Raw genomic sequence first — 22188 nt, 5'->3', positions numbered from 1 at the left:
GTCTTGGAGAAGCACCACCAGGGTCCCAAGCAAATTTAGAAGACTTAAAAAGTGGCCCCTTGTGAGAGGGGACTTTTGGAGCAATGGAAATGTCCATATCTCTATTGGCACATGGTTACACTGGTGCGTACATTTGTCAAACCCGTTAAACTGTCCACTTCAAATGAATGCGTTTTATTGTGTATAAATGACGCTTTAATAAAACTGACTTAAAACTTTTAAAAATTCATGGAATCCTGTGGTCTTATATATTTGCAGTGACGTATCTGGTCAATCGTCATTCATTATTTATTGAGTCCCTTCTTGATGATATGCCCTCTGGTAAATTCTGGGAATATAAGGATGTATATGACAGTGGTCTCATCCTGAAATTTCTCCCAGCTTCATGGTAGATGCTGAGAAGTTTACTGCCAATTACAATATTATATAGTAAATGGTAGAATAGGAGAAAATCAAAACCTCGTAGGACATTGCATTAGAAAGGACAATTTCTCTCAGCCACCATTCTTAAAAACTACCTGGCCCACAGCCATGGCAGAGAAGGTGACATCAAACAGGTACCATCTACCTTCCATCCCCTGGGCCACAGCTGGCTGGAGCAGGATGACTCCTGATCCAACCTGGATCAATCCAGGTGTTTGGGCTGGGGATTTGGCAGCTAAGCCCGTTGGCTGTGGGAGCCACAGAGTTTAGGACTGAGGGAGCTGTGCGTAAGCAAAGGAGGGTAACTAAGGAGACCAGCGGGGGAATGAGAGACCAAGCTCCTGCAGAGCTAGGCAGATGTCTGACATGGTTCGGGTTCCTCTGAGGCCTGATTGTATGTACCCTTTCCACAGAGCACTGGGAAAGCCTTAAATAGGATTCTAAAATGTAAATGTACAAAAGAATCAGGAGGGCGGCTTGTTTATGGGCTGGGCCGTCAGGCTCCTGGTAGAGGAGGTAGGCATGGCGCAGGGATGGGTACGCCCCTGTGATCCTGATGTCAGGGGTCTGTGGATTACCTTCTGAGGACACTACCCTACATCCATTTGTTTGTTTTCCACTTAAACCTCTTTGAGTGGGGGTCTAGTTCTTAGGATCAAAAGGCTCTAATGGAGACAGTACACATTGCCAAATTTGGGAATTTAAGGAAAGCCATGAGACAAAGTGGGGTGTGGGTCTTCAGTGATGAGAGTGAATCAACCAAGCTAAGTGTGTAGGTGTGCATGGCTGAGAGGTCCTCAGTGTGGAAGGGACCTCAGTCAAGAGAGTCTAGCATATCTGGGGATCTTAGAGTCTTTCCATGTGGCTAGTGCGGGGTGTGTGTGTGTGTGTGTGTGTGTGTGTGAGAGAGAGAGAGAGAGAGAGAGAGAGAGAGAGAGAGAAAGGTGGCGGGGAGCCCTGCCTAACAATTAGGAAACCCTCTGCTGAAAAACAGTTATCTCTTATTTCTTCCCACAAGCAACCATCTATCCCTCCTCCTGCCTCAGGAATCTTGCTGGCTTTTGGCAGCCATTTTATATTTTCTCTACTTAAACCCTTTTTCTCCCTGGCTAGCTTCTCTGACATTTCTAGCATCCAAACCCAGCATTTTAAAAGAGTATCTCATGCAAAAGCCTACAGGGAAAGAGCTTTGGGCTTTCTGCCCTGGGGCTGGGCACAGGAGGAATGCCAGGAGCCACTCTGCGGTGAGGCAAGGGCAAGCCCGGAAGTGTGAGGGTGCTGACACTCACGAAGCTGCCCGTGGACAAACACTCCCCTTTTCCTCCCTACAGGTGGAAAATTCTAAGGTGCATTTTATATGGCATTTCAGGGGGATAGAGATCTGGTCGCCCCAGGTGATGGTCTACATCCTTCTTCCCTATTTCCACAATCCCCGCTCAGACTCCTTGACCTCTTCCCCAAATCAACCACAGGCACCCTTGTCTTCAGCTCTGTCATAGCTCATGCTGAGACAGGCAAACAGCAATGATGAGGAAAGAGAAGAATTCAGGCCAGAAAAAAATATATATATTAGAAAGGCTTACTTTCTCTCCTGGTCTTACCTGGAATGTAATGGGGCTTTCACCCTGGGGAATAGCACTTCCAGTCCTGCTTGGGTTCAAAGTTGGATTCAGTTTCTCTGAGTAGCTTGACAGGGATGACTCAGATGAGGCGGCTGCTGGTTGTGTGGGAAGGCCTGCTCCTTTCTACACCATGACTGGATCCTCTCAGGGCCGTGAGCGGCCCCCCGCGGGGGTTGTCCCATCCTCCCTCACAATGAATGCTCTCCCACTCTTGGGGTCTGGCCAGGCCCTAAAGCTGAGGAAGGCACATGGATTTCCACCTTGCAGACCCTGAGTGGGCTTCGTGACACAGTGAACTTCCTGGCAGATCAACTTCCTGGTAGCCTCTTCTGTCAGTCCTTGTGTTGGTTTCCTTGGCCCCCCAAAGCCCTGCCCTATGCCCTCCCTTTGTATCTCTCTTCGTGGGTCTGCCTGAAGAATCTTCTTCCTAGTTCAAGCCTCCAACAGCACTTGCCTGAAGCACGGTTACACGCCTCTAGCTAACATGCTGCTTTTATTGATGTTCTCACCTGGAAAATATCTCATGCGGCTTCTTAAAAAATTGTGAGTCAGATCATGTCACCTCTCTGTTTATAATAATCCATTGGCTTCCTATTGTACTTAGAATAAAACACAAACCCTCCACAGCAGTCTACAAGGCCCTCCATGATTTAATCTTGCCTCGCCACACTCTCCCCTGCTCACTGCGTTCCAGTCACACTGGCCCATTCTCCATTCTTAAAACCCTCCAGGTATGTTCCTACTGCCCCAGCCTGTGCTCTAGCCATACCCTCTGCCTGGGAATGCTCTCCCCCTGGATGTTCACATGGCTGGCTCCTTCTCGGCCGTCTGGCTCAGCTGAAAAACAGGTTCCAAAAACAGACTTTCTTTCAAAGCTAATCCAAAGTGACTGTCCCTTCTCTAGATGGCGCTCTCTCAATCACCTCTTTTATGATTCCCATGGTCACTCACACAGTTGCTGTAGACAACAAATGTTTCCTGAATGAGTACATGAATGAATGAACCTTCTAGCAGGTTGTGAAGCTTGTACATGTTTGGGGCACTTTAGTTACTTCCCTTATTATTCGAAGCCACTCTCTGACTTAGATGCTTTGGATGCAAGAGGCATTTGTAAATATGGGACCGGGGCTGGCCTTTCCACGAAGCACACATTTCCCGCCGGAAGCTGCACGGCCGTCTGCTGCTGTGACAGATGCATGCCTGGGCTGGAAGCAGAAATAAATCCCTTCCCCGTCTTCCTGCATCCCCATCGCCAGCCACCACCTCCCCCTGACAGAGCCTGATCAGAAGCCAGCTAAAAGGGAGTGTGACAAATGTAACTCGCAGACTTCTACCCTATATCGCAGTTCAGAGGAGAGGAAGATGGGCCTGGAGATGAGAATCGGGAGATGAATACCAGCAGAGTGTCGAGCTCATTGATTCAACAGAGATGACCAGGACGCTGCAAACCTCGGGTTACACCCCACGTTATTCTTCTAAGGCCTTTTCCAAGATCCTTCCTCTGCAAGAACAGTTCTCAGGAATCCATCCACATGTTCAGAAAAGCAGCAAACAAGTAGTGTTACTATATTTGGAAAAAAACAAACAATCTGACCACAAGCAAAGGCTATAAAACACCAAATGAAAAAGTTAGAGAATCATTATGCACCAAAATGTTCAGTCCTGAGTAAGTACAATGGACACAATGATGGCGTCAGTGATCATTCTGTTAGGAAGCTGGACTCCAGGCATTTGTAAAAAAGCTGAAGAAACGAACCCAGCCCCACAAGAGGATGAGAGAGGTAGCTTTGTAGTCCTTTGGCATGGCGCTTTGACCTTCGAGACTACTGAAATGCTTAATGTAAAATCAGGGGAAGGCCAATAAATACACGTAGAGCCAAAATGGCGGGGAGGGGTAATGGTGGGGGGGGGGATTTGAGGGGTACTCAAGAATTCATTTGCAGTAACCATTTCCAGCAGAAAGCACATCCCTCTACATTCTACTCAGCCACCCTGAGCCCATGGTTTCTCTCTCAAAGTCACAAAATGGTTGTTGAAGCTCCGGCCATCAAACCAGTGTTCTGGGAAGCAGAAGGAGGAAGATGGAAAGGCAAAAGAGCAGCCTCCCACCTGAGTCGGCTAAGAACTGGGATCCTTCCCAGAAGCTCTGCAAAACGTTTGCTTACACCTCACTAGCCAGCACTTGGTCCTACTGCCATATATAACAGGGTAGGAGGAAGGGAAGTGTCTTTCAGCAAAGCACACTACCTCACCTCAAATAAAACTGGGCGTTTGTTACTAAGAATGGAGGAAGTGGCTACCAGGTAAACCACTAGCAGTTGTCACAGACACTAAAGCTGTGGCTTCCCAGGTCAGCCAGGGCAGAGTGTTGGCAATGAAGATACTTAGTTCTCCCCTGACTAGCAGGTTCCCCCACCTGTGCTTGCCACCCTCACATACCTACCCGGGGTTGTGAGGGAGCAAAACACCCCAGGAAGTCTGTCCATATCATCATCAGACATACCCTCTGCTCCACTAACTGGACTATATCCTTTACCTGAGGTAAGCAAATGCCTGCTCCCCACAGAGGTCTGAGGGAACATATGGTTTCTGCTGACCTGCTAATTTACCATGGATCACCCAAACCCTCTAGAAATTTGCAAAATTAATTCCAGACCTCAGAGCCAGCAGGTATAAGGTTACTAATACCGTCTTACTGCCTGAGTGGTCAGCAACAGCTCAGCATTGTGAATAATTAATAATGATACGAATAACATCAACAGCCATCTTTCATTGATTGCTGACTATGTGCCAAGCATTATGCCGGGCATTTTGTCCCCACAGACTGGCTTTGGAGTACTGAATATGGTACAGCATGCCACAGGCTCAGAAAATGTTTAGATTAATCTCTTATTTGACATCGTGCAGTTACTATGTGGCAGAGCTAGGATGAAACCCAGGTCTTCCTGGCACCAACTCCCATGATTTTTTTTTTAGTAACTGCCATTGGCGGAGGCTAAGTCCTGTATCAAGACTTTCTATCAGTTAAAAATATAGGTTCTTGGATTTAACAAAGACCAAGTAAGAGTCATTTAGATAAGTTCTGCTTCAAGTCCAAGATCAAGTAAAGGGCAGGTCTGGCAGGGGCAGGGGCTGGTAGTACAGCTCTGTTCCACACGGAGATAGAAGGACCCAGACATCTTTCATTTTCATGCTCTGTCAGCCCCTGCTGTTGGAAGTCATACAGAGGATATGACCACTGGTTGATGAGTAAGTTAGACACAGGCAATCAGTGGCTCCTTAACACCTCCCACCTCCCCCACCACTGTCCTTGGAATATATGTTCTTGCCCAGCATTCTCTCAGTAGGAGCCATGTCAAGGACTCAGCCTTCAGAGGGTGCGGTGGTCTGCCTCTTTCTTCAACCTCCTCTCGCCCTCCATTTAAGGGGATCAGTTTCAGATTTCACGTGGGGAAGTCCCAAGTTTGCAAACCAATGACTGGATTCTTGCCCTCACCCCCATGGTTGAAGATGGCCCATCACCACTTCCTTGTTCTGGAGTTCAAGGCAAGGAGGGAAGAACAAGTAGGAGTTTTCCTTTCAATGGCAACAACTAGAACCTGCACGCACCACTTCCTCTCCCATTCCTTGAGGTGAGTTCAGCAGAACTTGGTCACATGGCCACACCAGACACAAGGGAGCCTGGGAAATGTAGTCTCTACTGCAGCGGCCACACGCCCAGAGAAAACGAAAAGGATGTGCGTTATTACCAACAGGAGGAATGGGAACTGGATATTAGGAGACAAAAACTAGTCTCTGCCATCTTGGATCACATCACATGAAGAAAGGGATAATCTGGTCTTTTGGCTCAGAGGGAGAGATGGGTACTGCCCCATCAAGACCCCACAAAATGGTGAACCCCCCTAATGGACTGGGGGAAGGATGGAAGTGGGACAACCCAAACTAGAACTACTGTAGTGCTCAGTAATTACATTCTGACAGAAAAAAAAGAACCTTAAGACGTGGCAGAAAGACAAGATGTTGTCATCATAAGAAAAATAGAAGATCTTGCTAATCAAGTCACCCAAGCTACATTTATCCTTTCCTGCTTTTGGCTCACAATCCTTTTTCAAATTCCCTTCCTCAGAGCACACGGGGGGGTGGGTAAACTTTGGGTTTCTAAATGGAGGAAGAGGTGTCTTGTTCTTGTGGAAGCAACCACTCTAGCTCTTCCCCAGGACCCAGACCCAGGGGTAGTAGATATCTTGATGGACCTCCGATGGTCAGAGCCACCAAGGAAACAGCCTATTGTGCGGGGATGGCCAGGCTTGGCATTTATCCCAAGTTCATGATCAATACATGCAGGCTGACCTCCCTTAGGCCTTCATACAGGTGCCTGGGAACAATCCTAGGCAACTAAGGATTCACAAGACCCAGGCTAAACCTCAGAAGTCCTCTCACTGTTAATTATTTGCACAATCATAGTATACCCTCCATAAATGGTGGCCCTAGGCCTGCCTCTGTACATACGGTCTCTGGTTCTCACGTCTACGGTAGCAGGTGCTGCCAGCGCTCTTTTCACACTCCCTTCTCCCTCCTGCTTCCAGACACACCGTATCCTGCTCCCAACCACCACACCTGCATTTCTCTGCCAAGGGCTTTCTTGGGCTGGTAGTCCTACTTTGCCAAACACAGGATACAAGGGAGGCACCTAGGAATTATCACTCCACCTCTCAGAAGCAGCCCTCAACTGGTGACTCTTGGGAGCTGTTGTATAAACACCCCCCTGATCACTGCACTGTGCTGCCCTTTGGGGCATAGGAGCACTGTGCTGGTTTCTGAGTTTCCCCACTTGGTTGGAGCTCTGCTAGCCCGCTGGGGTAGCTGGATTGATAACACACTTCTTGCCTGCCTTCCTTTCCTTATCTCATTTCCTGACTTCACTGCTGCTGTTTCTTGCATTTCCCAAAGACACTACTTGCAATCTATCTCAGGATAAGCTTCTGGATGGACCCAAGTGAGACCAGCACTGCGAGAGGTAAGCTATGCCAGGCTGGCAGAGGCTCTGGAGTCAGCCTGACCCAGATCTGAAGTCTGGCTTCCTCACTTTACTAGCTGAGTGATGCTGGAAAAATTAGTTGACTTGCCAATGCCTCGATTTCCTCATCTGTAAAATGGGGCCAATTATACCAGCCTTGCAGGACTGTAAAATTTTAAATGAGACAATTCCTCTAATGTCCCTGGCACTGATAAGAGTACACAGTAGGCAATCAAAGATCAGCTTCCATTTCTTCTCATGTCTGTTTTAGGAAGGAGGACACTGAGGCTTAGGAAGGTTCCCTGACTTGTGCCAGGTTATAAATGGAGTTAAATGATGGATTTTGGGTTCAAGTACAAATATCTTTCTGGTTCCAAACGTACTTATAGAGTCTCACATCTTTACTCCAGGACCTAAATTCCCTGATTTGATACCCCAAGTCATGCGAAACTTCCAATTCCCAGGTCTTCCTTCCGCATTTATGCAGACAACACATTTAGTTTCTCACTCTCAGAGATTCCCACATTCTGGTGTCATTCACGCCCTTTGCTATTTATGTCCTCTGTCTGGGCACATGGCTTCCTCTCCCTCATCCAGCTGTGACACTCTTCTAATTTGGGCGTCAAGATTTTCACAAGTTCATTTCCGATTAAAGCACGGTATCACTAAGAAGAGATAAATAGGCAGCAGAAGAAAGAGGACAGGTAACTCAGGGCAGAGCCAATGTTCAGGGAAGTGTCTTACCCTCAAACACACCAGGTTCCCCATTTACCTTTGAGGAGAGTGCTCAGAGCTTCTAACGGAGCCCTGACAGGCAAGAGATACGGAGTGTTTCCAAGTCCACTCCTTCTACTCAGTGTCGTGTCCCCCACAGTCAGCGACAAAGCAGAGGCACACACGCAAAGGAAAACAGAAGTCGCGCCGCTGAACCTACTCAGATTTTTATAATTAGAAATCCAGAAAAGAGTTATTTTATTTCAACATACCTTTAAGTTTGGGGTCATTTTAAAAAATATGATTTTATTAAAAAATATATAAGCAGGTACACACACACACATTTATAGACAGGAAAGACATAAGCTTTCAGGGGTTGGACACTGACAGGTCCTAGGTGTGACTTCTATCTCCTGTAGGTGACCAGCTGATTCTGGCTTGCCTGGGATTTTCGCCATTTAGTGCGTCCCAGGAGAGTTCTCAGCCCCGACCTAATCAGGACGGTTGGTCACCCTATTAGGAAACAAACTTGATTCTCAGATCTCCTTTTTTAAAATGCAAATCTCTTCAGGCAGTTTAAAACAATCCACCAGTCACACTGCAGGGGTTCTGACTGCTTCTCACAGGATACCCCACTAAAATAGTCCCCACTTTAAGAATCCATAAGGATCTTCTATTGAAGGAATCAGAAATTCAGACACCTATGGGGCAGGACTTCAGTGAGTAGGAAAGGTCATTCATCTGCACAAAAGCTTTCCATCTATTCTTTACTTACACGAGGAAATATACTCCCATTCTTCTAGAAACCTACAGAGCATTCAGTCCTTAACCTTCCCTCCTTTGGTGGACATGGGATGGATAACTATTTCCCCACCCAAGCAAAACCGTCTAAGCATGATGGAAAACAAGAGCAATTCTCATCTGGCCTCAGTAGTAGGGACTATGGTTTTCTTAGTCTGATTTCCTCCAGAAGCTTGGACAAGGATTCAACTGTAAGGGGTTTATCTGAGAGGCCATCCCAGGGAACACCAGGAGGAGAGTGTCCTATTAGGTCAACTGTCACTGTTGGTGACTAGAGATTAACCCATGGCAAACTCTCGAAATGGGTGTAGAATAACACCTTAGTTATCTCACCAGATGGCCAAGGGAACTCAGGTGTCTGTACGCTGAACCTTTCATCACTGGAGGGGTGGGCTTCAATTCCCTGGCACTCACCCACACCATTTCCACAGTCAGAGAGACTCCTCAGACAGATGAACCCAGGTGCTGACAGTGGGAAGTCAAGCTGGCCTGCGCTGAAGTGGAAGGGCAAGGCTATGGGCTGGGCACCAGCAGCATCTGCTACAGCACATCAGTGACAGAACCCATGGGCCGCCATTACTCAGCGCTGGCCAACGGATGCCATGAGGGAATGCAGCCAGCGTTGTTAAAGCTCCTGAATTTTTAAAAGAAACCTGGAATCCAGAATTCTTGTGGAACCTCCTGATTCATTATTGCTGATGATTAATTCCAAAAAAAAGTTTTTTGAAAACACTGTAGGGGTGAATGGAGCTCTCTGTAGGCAGAATTCAACCAGTGGGCAAACAGTTCACATCCACTAACCTAGGTAAAGCCCCTTATTTTATGGATGGGAAAAGCAGGACCCTAGAGGGAAGTGACTTAAAGACAACTGCTAAACCCAGTTCACCAGTAACTCCCAGGCTAGGGTCTCCCCTGACCCACTGTGCTGCCTGCACTAGCAAAACTCCCCACTCCTTCCGCAAACCCACCCAAGACGGGCGGCAGCCTCATGGCTGCCCTCCACTCCACTCCGCGCAAAGGAAGTCTTGTGCTGCCCCACAACTCATTACAATACTTAGTATCATTAGAAACTGGATTCCTTATGATTCTTAACTTCACGAAAAGTTACACAGGGTTTATTTTGTCCTGGGTACCCTCCTAAGTACTTCACATATAATTCCCTTAATTCTCAAAGCAACCCTCTGATGTGAGGTCTATTAGTTTCCTCACCTTAAGCACAGAAGACCAAGGCACAGAGAGGTTAAGATACTTGCCTACAGTAGGGTAGTCAGCGGCAGAGCTAGGAGACAAATCCTGGCAGTTGGCTCCAGAGTCCATGGGCCACTCACTGCCTCCAAACTAACTACCTAGTTAGGCTTTTTAAATATCCTGATTGGTCATTTCCCCCATTACAACAGGAGTTAGCCAAGTATAGGCCCATAAGCCAACTCCTGCCCACAGCTTGTTTTTCTACATAAAATTTTCTAAATAAAATTTCAGGGGTGCCTGGGTGTCTTGGTCAGTTAAGCATCTGACTCTTGGTTTTGGCTCAGATCATGTTCTCAGGGTCATGAGTTGGAGTCCCCGGTTGGGGTCAGGGCTCAGCCCGGAGTCTGCTTGAGATTCTTTCCCTCTCCCTCTCCCTCTGCCCCTCCCTGCGCTAACACACCTGCGCTCTCTCGCTCTCTCTCTTAAATAAATAAATTCTTTAAAAATAAATAAATAAATTTTACTGGAATCTAGTTTCACCCATTATTTTATATATGATCCGTGACTATTCTTGCCCTACGAAGACAAAGTTAAGTAGGTGAACACAGACCATATGGCCCGCAAAGCCTAATATATTTAGTCCCTGGCCCTTCACAGAAAGTTTGCTGACCCCTGCATTCTGGACTTGCCAAGCATTCCTGATTGCAGATTGCTTGATGATGTGGCTTAATCATAATGCAGAAAACCCTATAATCCCCCCAAAGCCCTAGCATACGCAGTGATGAATTCACAGGTTAGAGTTCCAGAAACTGCAATTGTGCAGAATATGTCTGGGAACCTAGGAATCAGCAAAAGTACCCTCAGAGCCCCATTTAAGGAAAAAAGACACCAAAAAATGACCCATAAAAGAGGCAGACACCTAATCTTGGGTCCTGACCTGGGCGAAGGTCTCTAAAGCAAGGGGATCGACAGAAATACCCAAATAGAGGCAGAGAGGAGAAACAGAACAGGAGGCCACTCTTGTAATTAGCTATCAACAAGCATGATCCACTGAGAGACAGGGGGTCAAATCCCAGCTCTACTGCCTACTCATTTCTTAAACTTCAATTTTCTCACCCATAAAACAGGAGGAATAATCTCATTTCTTGGGGGTTAGGCAGATTAGCCAAGATTATAACATGCATGAAGTTCCCAGCACCCCACGGGAGATTTGCTAACCAGTCAGAGGAGCCCTATGATTAGGAATACCAGTAACCATAAAAGAATAGAAATGGTGGTTATTTACACAGAGGCACTCGGCCCCACAATTCAGCTGTCAAAGAGTAACAGGATGATGGCAAGGAACAAAAAGCAGTGTTTGGCTTGAGGGGCCCAAATTCAGGAATGATCTAACCACCTTTATACACTCCATGTAAAGAAGTAAAGAAGCATGGGCCATGTTTTCATCAAAAATAGTTCAAGCAAAAAAGTAACCTGGGTAGGCAGAGGTAAGCTTTAATCTCCTGGAAAAATCATTTCGGTGAAACAGATTATTTATTCCTTGACAACGCCAGATAAATGAAACTGTATAAGAAGTGGGAAGAAGGAAGTTTGCACTGTATACTCTGAACGAAGACAAAGTTGCATTGGCCCCTCTTATCCTTATAGTGCAAGTATTTACTGAATAGTATGAACACTTGCTGACAATCTGTCAAACTTTTAAATACCCTTTATCTTTACCTTTTTCACAGCTTTTCCCTGAGATCTAAAAAAAAAGGCCAGTGATAGTTTTCTGATATGCTTTTTCCACATATAATTAAGCATACTGCTAGAAAGTACAACAGGAACCACTCATGATTTGAACTGCTTAAAGCAGCTGAATCATTGCAAAAATGATTTCTTACTCTTAATTTGTTTCAATCAAACTTTTGACCTCTAAACACTGGACACTCCCCTTTGTTTTTTAAGGCAGTGAAAATGCAGCTACATTGAGAACCTGAAGGTATATAACACAGCATGCTTTTCTTCCCTCTTCAAAATACACTGAATTAATTTCACACAGTTGGAGCAAATTACCATGCTATGTCCTTAATTTATGTGTTATGGCCCCACTGGGCTGAGGCTCTATGGTCACAGTCTAGGGGCACATGGTTTTCATTACTTAATCAGGATCCTGCATTTCAACTTGCCCATTTAAATGGATGCAATTAGTTCATTTGTGATGGCCTCGAATACCCTTATCTTTCCTAACTTATCAAAGAAGCTACACTGGCCCAATGTTTTGAGCTTTGTCTCAATACTGAAAGGTTATTTGATGATAAGTTACGCCAAATATTATTTTTACTGCCCAGCAAATAATTTTACTGAGTCGTTCCACCAACGTACTGCTGATAAGGAAGCCTTTTTAAATGCATTTATTTTAAACACATTTATTTATCTGGGACTTAAATTAACTGAGAATAGTACCACAGGTGCAGGTAAGGTACAGCGTGTGCACGTCTGATTGTTCATAGCGTAAAGGATTAGAGATGGAGGTAACCTCAAGTCTCACCACCCACTTGACAAACCCAGAGAGCTAATTAACACAGCTCAGGTCAGTCCTGCTGCTGAGATGGGATTAGAACTCAGCCTTCCTGATTCTCCACCCCTTTTTCTCTGCAGCTCCTCCTTCATCTGGCAGAACCTTACCAGAGTATTACACTTGGATGAACCAGGGCCAGGGCTGGCTCTGTGAGCTTTGCGCCTCCCATTCAGGTCGCATATGGTCCCCCCTGCTCTTTTGCAATGACTGAATTGATGGGATGGGCTCAGTCAGGTGCAACAAGGGAAGCCTGGAAACAATCCTCAGGCCGCATCCGTTGCGGGTCCCCTACCAACGCTGTCGGTTGTTATAAGCACCAGCTGGAAGATGGATGCTGGTATTCCAGAAAGACCTTTTGAATCAGGCGGGGCTGTGACTGGCCTCATGCTGAGACGGAGGCATAATTATTTCCAATAACTGTCTGCCTAGGCTATACTTGGTGATTTCCAAAGGAAAGTGCCTCCTTCTTGCAACAAAACATTCAGTGCTTATCTGGGCCGGGGGTTGCAGTCTTGAACTTATTTCTTATGTAGGGTCACAATGCCCGAAACTTCTGTCTGTTAATAACTTATCTAGCAGGGCAGAAAGAAATACAATCTCTTATAAATAGCAGTGAAGGATAAACCACTTGACCACATTGGATGTTTGCTCAGGATCTCTTTCCGAGGGCAGTGGTCTCATTTGGGACACGATGGGCCATTAGAGGCTCCTGGAAGGTATGCTCTCTGGAGAGAAAGCTCAACCTCTCAGGCTGAGACTGTCAGGGATAACGAAGAGCAGTCTCTTGCAGGGTGGTGTCAAAGAGCCCAGACTCCGTTCTGAGTTCGAATTCCAGGTCTCGCTGACCAGCTGTGTGCGTGTTGAACAAGTCACACGGCCCCTCCAAGCCTGGGTTTCTACCTGTGTAAAGTATGAGCAGTGGTGTTTCACTGTGCAGACGGTCCTTATATACTATACGGAAAGCCGTTAGCAAACGCCTGGCACTTACAGGGACTCAATAAACAGGAGCTATTATTTCTAGGCAGGGGCCTGTTCTTGGAAGAGGCAAGTTATTCAAACTGAATGTTCCAGACTGATTCTCCGTGTTGATCAAATTATGGCTGTAATCTCCACTTTGCAGGCATAGGCATTTTCTAGAGTCTTCCCTGTGACTTGTAGCCTTCCTCCTGCTCTGCAAGCCTGTCTTGGAACTCTCCACTTGGCTGCCATACGTCTTTCAGGCCAAAGGGAACCCCACCCCACCCATCCCTTCCTGCCATCCCGTTGCAGCAGCTCTGGGCAGACCCGTACCTGTGCCTCTCCTTCCCACCACGCTTGCTCTGCAAACCTCCCACGTTCATTCACAGCTTCTCTCCCCAACTAGATTAAGCTTCTGGGAGACAAGACATTACCTTACATTTCTCTGACCCCTCCCCAGCACCCAGCACATGTCCAAGAATTTTCTAGGTTCTCTGATCCCTTGCTAGGCACAGGGTGGTCCACAGACGAGCATCAGCGGCATCACCTGGGAGCTCAACAGAATCTCAGGTTCCACTCCAGATCTGCTAAATCTGAATCCCATCCCCAAGTGACTCAAGTGCACAGTGCTGGAGAAACATCGCTCGAGTCTATTTCCCCGACTTCAGTCATTCACAGCTTCCCTTCAAAGCCTTAGCCATTTTTCAACACCACCTACACTCTGTGTTACTAATATGTATTTTTAAAGGATTTTACACTGACATTCTGTCTCACTTAGCCTTATCCTAAGCAGTACTATCCAGTCTGTCAATAGTTCATTCAGCAAGGCAGAAAGAAATACATTCCTTAATAAGAGTTGAAGGTCTAAGTGAAAAACAGTCTGTTGGCATACATTAAAATAAATAAATAATCATCAAAGGAAAATGATTCTCCATCTATCAGCTAAAATTAACTTATTCAGGGGCGCCTGCGTGGCTTAGTCGGTTAAGCATCTATCTGGCTCTTGATGTCAGCTCAGGTCATGGTCCTCGGGGTCCTGGGATGGAGCCCTGCTTCGGGCTCCGAGCTCAGTGGGGAGTCCGCTTGTCTCCCTCTCCCTATGTCCCCCCCCCCCGCCACCGCTTGTGTGCACAAGCAGGCGCGCGCTCTCTCTCTGTCTCATAAATAAATATATCTTAAAAAAATAAAATGAACTCATATGCCACCAAGGGTATACCTACCCCACTTTAGCGAGCACAGCTCTAGGATTTTTGTAGCTGAATTAGAAGACATCTCCCCAGTTCCTGACCCCGTATCTGGATCTGCCTCTACCTGCCACGGTTGCCTTGTGAGGTAGATGCATTTGCTTGCAAAACACAGATGGTTGTAGCGGATGGTGGGAGGTAGAAACTCTGGGCTCTGGCCCCGCACCATCCCTAATAACTTGCCAAATCACAGCCCTCTTTGGGGCTCATTTTTGTGGGTGTGCTGATCTCAAAGTTTCTCTTCATATCTAACAATATGACATAATAAATGATAGCAGAGGCTCCAGAGTCAGAATGACTTTGGGTTGAAATTAAGTCTCCCTTACTTGCTAATGTCATTAAGTCTCTGTTTTCCTCATCCATAAAATGGGAGCAATAAATGGACGCAACACCCATGTCAGAGGATTTTTGCAAGAATAAAGAATAGGATAGCTGCAAAATGCTGAGATTGAAATCTAGTACACAGCGTTCAATAAAAAAATACAGCTATTAATATTTTTTCTTGGCCTCCAAAATAATAATAGCTAATATTTATGGGGTATTTAATATGCAACAGGCACTACGTGAAGCACTCTACACCCTGTCCTTTTATCCTCACAATAACCCAATGAGGTAGGGACTTTTATTCTCTCCATTTCATGGATGAGGAAACTAGAGGCACAAGGGGTAAGCCACTTGCTCGAAGTCATACATTTCGTAAGTGGTGCAGCTGGATTTGAGGGCATGTCATCTGACTCCAGAGCCAGCGTTCGGAACCTCAACCCATCCTGCCTTTCTGTAAAATACTGGTCAACACACAGACTTTGCCAATTCGACAAATATTATGGGATCTTGGCAGAGTAATTCCCAGCACAGGTGAACAGGGGCCCGTCTAGTTACCATTAGCTCTACTACTGGTATTTATTGAGTCTTCACATCTGAACAAGACCCTACTAGGTAGGCACTGGGAAGTGCATCTTATCCTTCGGTTATGGTGAGGACCTCTTTTTAAAAATTTTTTTGGAATGCATTTTATTCTTAAACATAACATACATTTAAAAAATGAACAGTGGTGCGTGGGTGACTCAGACAGTTAAGCGTCCCACTCTTGGGTTCAGCTCACGTCATGATCTCAGGGCCATGACATTGAGCCCCGTGTAGGACTCTGCACTGAGCATGGAGTCTACTTGAGACTGTCTTTCTCCCTCTCCTTCTGCCCCTCCCCACACGCTCTCTCTCAAAACACAAACGGAACACAATATAAATATGCAGCTCAATAATTATCTCCAAGTAAACAGCCATGTATCCATCACTCTGTTGCCCGAGAAGCTCCTAGATACTTTCTCTCCCTCCTCCTCAAATGTAACTACTGTACTAGGGTTTCTCGTCCCCAACACTGTATACATTTGGGGCTGGGTAATTCTTTGCTGTGGGGGTTGTCCTGCTCCTGCGGGATGAGTAGAAGCCTCCCTGGCTTCCAAAAGCACCTTCCCCAGGTGGCAACAAGAAATGGCAACAATTTCTCTAGACATTGACAAGAAATGGCAACAATTTCTCTAGACATTGACAAGTGTCCCCTTGTGACAAAATCACTCCTGGTTATGAACCACTGCACTCTCATGACCTTTTTGGTAACCACTTTCTTTGCTTTCTTTTTGACTTAAACCACACAAGCATGCACCCTTAAATATTATCATTTAATCTTGCCTGGTGAAAGGAATTCTTTATACTTTAATCTATTAAAAAGGCCTCTAATCATGTCCCCCTAAAATAAACTAGGTGGGGGGACCGTGTAATTTCTCATCTAAACTGGAGGCACAGACATTAACCAGGATTGACCCGGGCAAGCCAGCATGATTACCCTGCTTCTAGAGAACCTCTGCTGGGAGTGAACATTATTCTCACAGCCGCACACAATTAGGGCCCCCTTACCCACTGGATAATTGTACATGAAGTGGCAAAGGGTAATTAAAAGCAGCACAACCCCAAGGGCAAAGTAACATAGACCCAGATAAATATCTCAAGGCCTAAGCGCTGTGAAGCAGAAAACTCATGGGCCTTGGCCCTTAATGGAGGCGTATTCTTCAAATCACTTGCTGAAAGACACCACCTCAATATCTACTTTCACCACATTAGCACAACAAAGCGATTAAAATAAATGCCTTCCAAGATTCAAGATTCGCACATCAGTGCAAAAGGGATCAAGATCACCCCTTGTAAGAGGTTTAGGGTTTGTAGTGGATTTTTAACCAATATATCTGCCTTTTTACCCCCTCGGTGTCACTGGAAAATAGAGCAACCACTATCAATTTGACCTGCCGTGCATTGTAATCTCGTAAGTCCTGATATTGACCACGTTAAAAGTGACAACTAAGGCTTTCCTTACATACATGAGAAATCCTATTGATAGCCTATTTGCCTGAATATAATTCAGCTTGTCCTCCATTCTTCTGGGCATCCAAGAGAATGGAAATCAGCTTTCACGGACTTAGACACTTGCACATTTCATCAAATGTTTATTTGACTTCGTCGGCATCCATTTCCCCTTTCTCCAGCAACTGTCTTTGTCGAGGTCCAGCCCTCTGGGGTCCTCGGTCCATGGGGTCTGGGTGAGACTCGACCACAAGGCAAAGCCCTCAAATTCCGCAGAAGTGATTTGGCACAGGGCTTTCCTACAAACCATGCCCATCAGGCCCATTGGAACTGGTTTTGAGGCTTTTCGTTCAATAATTGGGCAAAGGAGGCTTATACTTTTTTGTCGGACTTGAACCTGAAATTGCATAAACTGACGATGGCTACCATCAGCTAGCCACCCAACAAGGAGCCCCATACACAGAGGAAAGAAGAGGAAGACGGGGCTGAAGGTGAAAAGAAAGAAATCAGATTCCGAAGTTATTGTTCAGCCCTGAGCAAGATACTCTTGAGGCCAGTTCTAGGTATGTACCTTTCAGTAACTTGAACTTGTATGTATGAAAAAAATTTATATATCTATCTCCTAATTCCACTTAAATTGGGTCTTTGTCACTTACTAGGAAAACACCCTCTGTGGCAACTTTTTAGACATCAACTCAGTAAGAATTACATTTTATACTGTAACCCAGAATGTGCATGCAGGCCCAGAGAGAGAACTGACTCAAAGTTTCATGAAACAACAGAACACTTACTAGCATCTGATGATGCTGATATTTTCTGTCCTGTTATAACTTAAAAAAAAAAAATACTGGTTGCAGCCCACTATATTGATTTCATGACCTTCATTTTAAAAAACACTGACTTGTGAGATAAAGTTAAAAATTGATTTCACCAGAAAAAGTGAGATAAGAAACATGATAATTTCAATCAGATTATTGAGGAAACTAGGAGGTTTGGCCCCTAAACCAAGTATCTAGCAACAGATACTTGCTACCTTACCATTTCTCTCTGATCTACCCAGGACACATGCTGACCAGAAAAGGAAGGAAAAAAAAAAATCTTAATGACCTAGAAATAAATGCATTACTAAAAAAATTTTAAAAAGCATTTTCTAAAACAAAATAAAAACCATGTGTAAAAAGAGAGATGAGAAATACATTAAGTAGGGAAAGAGACACCTAAGTCCTGTTGCTGAGCTGAGTTACGTTATTTATTTATCTAGGGGCTGAAGATAGCAATTTCAGGGAACCTCCGCAGTTACTGAGTATGTAAAAATAGTGTCTTCAAGATAAGATCAGATCTCTGGGGCAGATGTAGAGGGAAGTAGGGAGATAGGAAGAGAGAGAGGAAGGGAGGGTGAGAAAGAGAGAAAGAGGCGGGGAGACAGAGGTCACTTGCAGTATAAACCTCAAGCCTTCACTTATGTGTGTATCGTGTATAAAATAACTATGAAGAGTCCCTGAAATTTTAGGCAATTACTGCAGGCTGGATAAGACAGGGTATTTTTAACTGTTTTCCATGTACCTTATTTGTATTGTCAGTTAGCCAAAACTTCCTTTTTGTGTGCTCAGAAGCAGAGTCTTGATTAAATCTGCTGAATCGAATGGAGAAGTAGGATTCTCATGCTTGCTAGCAACAGAGACCAGGGCCTGTAAACAATACTGAGAAAATTTAGCCACTTTTACACTCTTGTGTGGCTGTAGCTTTAACTCCTCCCAAATTCTTCTAGATTATTAGGCTCAAGCACAGTTGTCTGCTTGTTTGAGAAGCTATGGACTGTCCTGCCACCAAGACGAAAGTCTATGAATTTCAAAGCAGAGTGAAGTTTAAAGACAATCAATTGTACACCCCGGAGAAGTGACTTCTGAGAATTTTCCCAGGGAGAATGAAAATCAAACCTCACTATAATGGTATTTTAGGTAGGCTTCTTCATCTTCCATCATTATATTTTTCAAATACATTCCACCTGCATTACTGAATTTAAGCAAATACAGTGTCTGATTAATATTTGCAGATGTTGTAAAGAAGCGATTAACCTCTCCTGTGTAATAAGTCCTTGGAATGGTCTGAATTCTTCTGGTCCTCTTTTAGGAAATGCAAGCACTCTTCAAAGGTGTGTAGTGTGTGGTGTGTGTATGTGTGTGTGCGCGTTTGTGCTGTACTTTTATTACAGAATTCTTAGATATACAAAAAAGAATCACAGACTTATCAATATAACCGTCGCCTAGTTTGTGACATTTAACTTAGAGACCGAAATATATACTGAGTGTTTACCTTGGGTCAGTCACCATCATGCTATTTAATTGAATGAAAAAATATACGAGGTGCTTATTGTTGTTGCTACTATTACTTTCTTCATCATCATTAATGCCATTACAGCACATCCCTGTTAGAGGCACTGTCATGGTTAACAGCCTGGCATCTGGAATCAGATCTCAGGTAAACTCCAAATTACCAATGTGACTTACGGCAAGTTACTTAACCTCCCTCTGGGCTCAGTGTACCGCTGCACGGACTACTCATGATGCCCCAAAAGTGCCTACTGGAACGCCTGACACACAGGATGCTCTCAACCACCATTCTTCATAGCATGTGGATGGCAGATGAAAGCGCAGCCTGGGGAGGTTAAGTAAGGCGAAGCTGCTTTTTCTTCTCCTCCAGATATTTGGTTTGGAAGTTCCACAGATGCATTCTCTTTCGGACGGGAAACAGCATGTCCGGGATTGCGCGAAAATCTCGTACACATCCTCCAAATGGGTCGGTAAATTTCTGGGGCAAACACTAGCTAACCTTGAAGGATCAGCCAGCTTTCTGGAGAGACTGCTGCTGTCAGCACTCCAAAGTCTTTCTTCTGAAGGGGCCACCTTCCAGATGCAGCCGTCTGGGTACCAGCAAGCACACCAAGTTGGTTCGCAAAGTTCAGAGGAGTTGGCTCTGGTATGTTTACAAGTCTTAGCAGATCGCAGGAATGTTCGGGATAATTATTACCCCACCCAGGAGCGCCCAGCCCAACCCTCTCACATCTGGAAGGAAGCGGCCACACAAAGGAGAGCAAGGGAGACCTCCTCCTGCGGCTGCTTTCTCAGGCTCCAGGGAAGATTACCGAGGAGCTCTCACCCCCTTTGTCAACACCAGCCACTACTCACAGTATCGTTCAGACCACAGGGCATTCGATGCAAAGGAAGAGTTTATCTTCCAGTCCAAACCGAATGGCATTTTGCAAAATATCATCTTTGTTCCCTCCCCCTGACCCAGACACGCGCGCACACACAAGCACACGCGCGCGCCCGCGCTTTCTCTCTCTCACACACACACACAGACACACACACACACGAAGGTGAAAGGTGAAATACTCCAGAAAACAGACAGCGATCCACACGCACACAGCCTTTCCAACATAGGAGCTGCTAGAATCAGACACACCTAGTTGTACAGGGCAGACGAACCAAGCCCTGAGTATCCTCTGCTAACGCCAGGGATTTCCCCCAGTCCTTTCCCTGCCTTTCGAAAGTATCTGGGATTCATCAGCATTTCTCCCACCTCCCACGGACGCGCACCAACCAAAGCACATGGTCCCTGGCGGCGCGTTTGCAAACCCCACCAGCGCCAACGCCTCGAAACCGCCAAACTTCCTGTCTCCACACCACCAAAGCGCCCAGAGCGCCGCGCCAAGTGCCCCAGGGGCTCCTGCGGAGGGAGCCTGCAGCCCAGGAGCCGTGGGCGGGGTTTCCTGCTCGCCCCAGCGCCGGAGCCCAGCACCTCCACTGGGGGTCTCCGGACGCGCGCGCTGCGCCCCGGGCGCACGCTGAGCGCCCGCCGGGGCCGCCGCTCTCGACCGCGCCCCCGCAGCGCGCTGGACACCGGGGCAGTAGCCCACCTACCTGCTCCGCTGCCTCCGCCCTCGGGCGCTCGGGCGCTGCCGACCGCTACTTTTATTGTCTCGGTGGCTCAGCGCGCGGGACCTGGGAACTCGGCTCTACGCCGGCCCTGCGAGCAACTCCACTCGGCTCCGCGCCTTCCCGGGCGCCCGCCTTCCTCTTCCTCCTCCTCTCGGCCCAAGCTCCTGCTCGGCACGTGAGCCGCGCAGCCCGACTCCCAGGCTGGCTGGGCAGCCGGCGCCCGCCGCATCCCCGGCCCGGGGCCGCTCGTCGTCCCCGCTGCCGCTCGCCGCGCGTCCTCGCTTCGGTCCACACTTACAGCTGTGCCCGGGCCGCCTGCCTGGCGTCCTTCCGTCCTTCCGTCCTGCCCGCCTGCTCTCTCTGTCAGCCCCGGCTCCCGGCTCCGCTCTCCGCAGCTGCCCCCGCCCGCCGCCTCTCCGGGGGCTGGGGCGGCCGCTGCCAATGAGACTCGGCTGATGCGCTGTTCCGGCCCAGTCATTGTATCGGGAGGGGAGGAAGGGGAGGGGAGCGCCAGGAAGGGAGGGGGCGCCCTCGGCCCCCGCCGCGCGGCTGCCGGCTGGGCTCGCCTACCCCGCCAGAGAGAAGGCGCTGGTGCCAAGGGGCGCGGAGCGGCTGGCGCGGCCGGGAGTGGGGGAAGGGGAGGGGCACTAGCCCGCGCCTCTCCATCCCTCGCTCCGAGGCAGAAAAGCGCGGGGAGGGACTCGGTTCGCCTCCCAGGCTCCAAGCATCCCAAGCCCGACTGCCCTTAGAATAAAGGGGGTGAGGCGCGGGCGGCTGCGGGCGGCACAGGATCTACTCCGGATCGGGAGTGGGTCTGGCTCATGACTCGATCTGAGATTCCCGCGAACCTGGTGGCTCCCCTTGAAAGAAAGACATAGAAAGGAGGAGCAAGGAGGGGAGGAAAGAGGGAAAGAAGGGAGGGAAGGAGAGACGGTAGTAAGAGAGAAGAGCGAGAGAGAAAGAGAGGAAAGAAGAGTAAAAAGAGGGAGTAAGAGCCTACCCCATGCCTGGCATTTTCCCTCCAGAACAGTTCTGGGATTCAGGAGTGTTTCATTATGCTTTCTTTAGAGACGACGAAACTCCAGAGGTTAACTCAAATAGCTGATAAATGAGAAGACAGATTGCAGCTAGATGTGATGCTGCGTGCGGGGCAGCAAATGAGAGAAGAGTGGAGGAAGAAGGGAGAACCATTCGGGAAGGATCTGCTCTTGAGACTTTCACATCATCTTTCAAACGGGTTGCTGAGTAGAGCGCCAGAAGTGCACCGTCACCGAGAGAAAATAATTCCCAAACAGCTTTGAATGTGTGTCCCATTGCCCGACCCATTTCTCTATAAACTATGAATTAATTCTAAAACTAAATCTGTTTTTAA

General features: G+C 47.0%; 1 protein-coding gene across 2 annotated transcripts in view; it reads right to left on the bottom strand.

The window, feature by feature from the left end:
• FRMD4B (FERM domain containing 4B) overlaps positions 1-21233 on the bottom strand; it is a 320241-nt gene extending 299008 nt beyond the window's left edge. Inside the window, exon 1 of one of the 2 annotated variants that reach the window (XM_040628575.1) lies at positions 21115-21233. The gene's annotated coding sequence lies outside the window, so the exon portion shown is untranslated. Of the gene's footprint in view, positions 1-20798; positions 20922-21114 lie in introns of those variants that run through there. The other variant, XM_040628574.1, reaches the window with a different exon arrangement.
• Between the last annotated feature and the right edge of the window lie 955 nt (positions 21234-22188).

This window comes from Ursus maritimus, unplaced genomic scaffold (genome assembly GCF_017311325.1).
Source record: "Ursus maritimus isolate PB19 unplaced genomic scaffold, ASM1731132v1 scaffold_14, whole genome shotgun sequence".
Lineage (NCBI taxonomy): Eukaryota > Metazoa > Chordata > Mammalia > Carnivora > Ursidae > Ursus > Ursus maritimus.
Note: the sequence above shows the minus strand (reverse complement) of the source record. Positions and strands in the feature narration are given on the sequence as shown.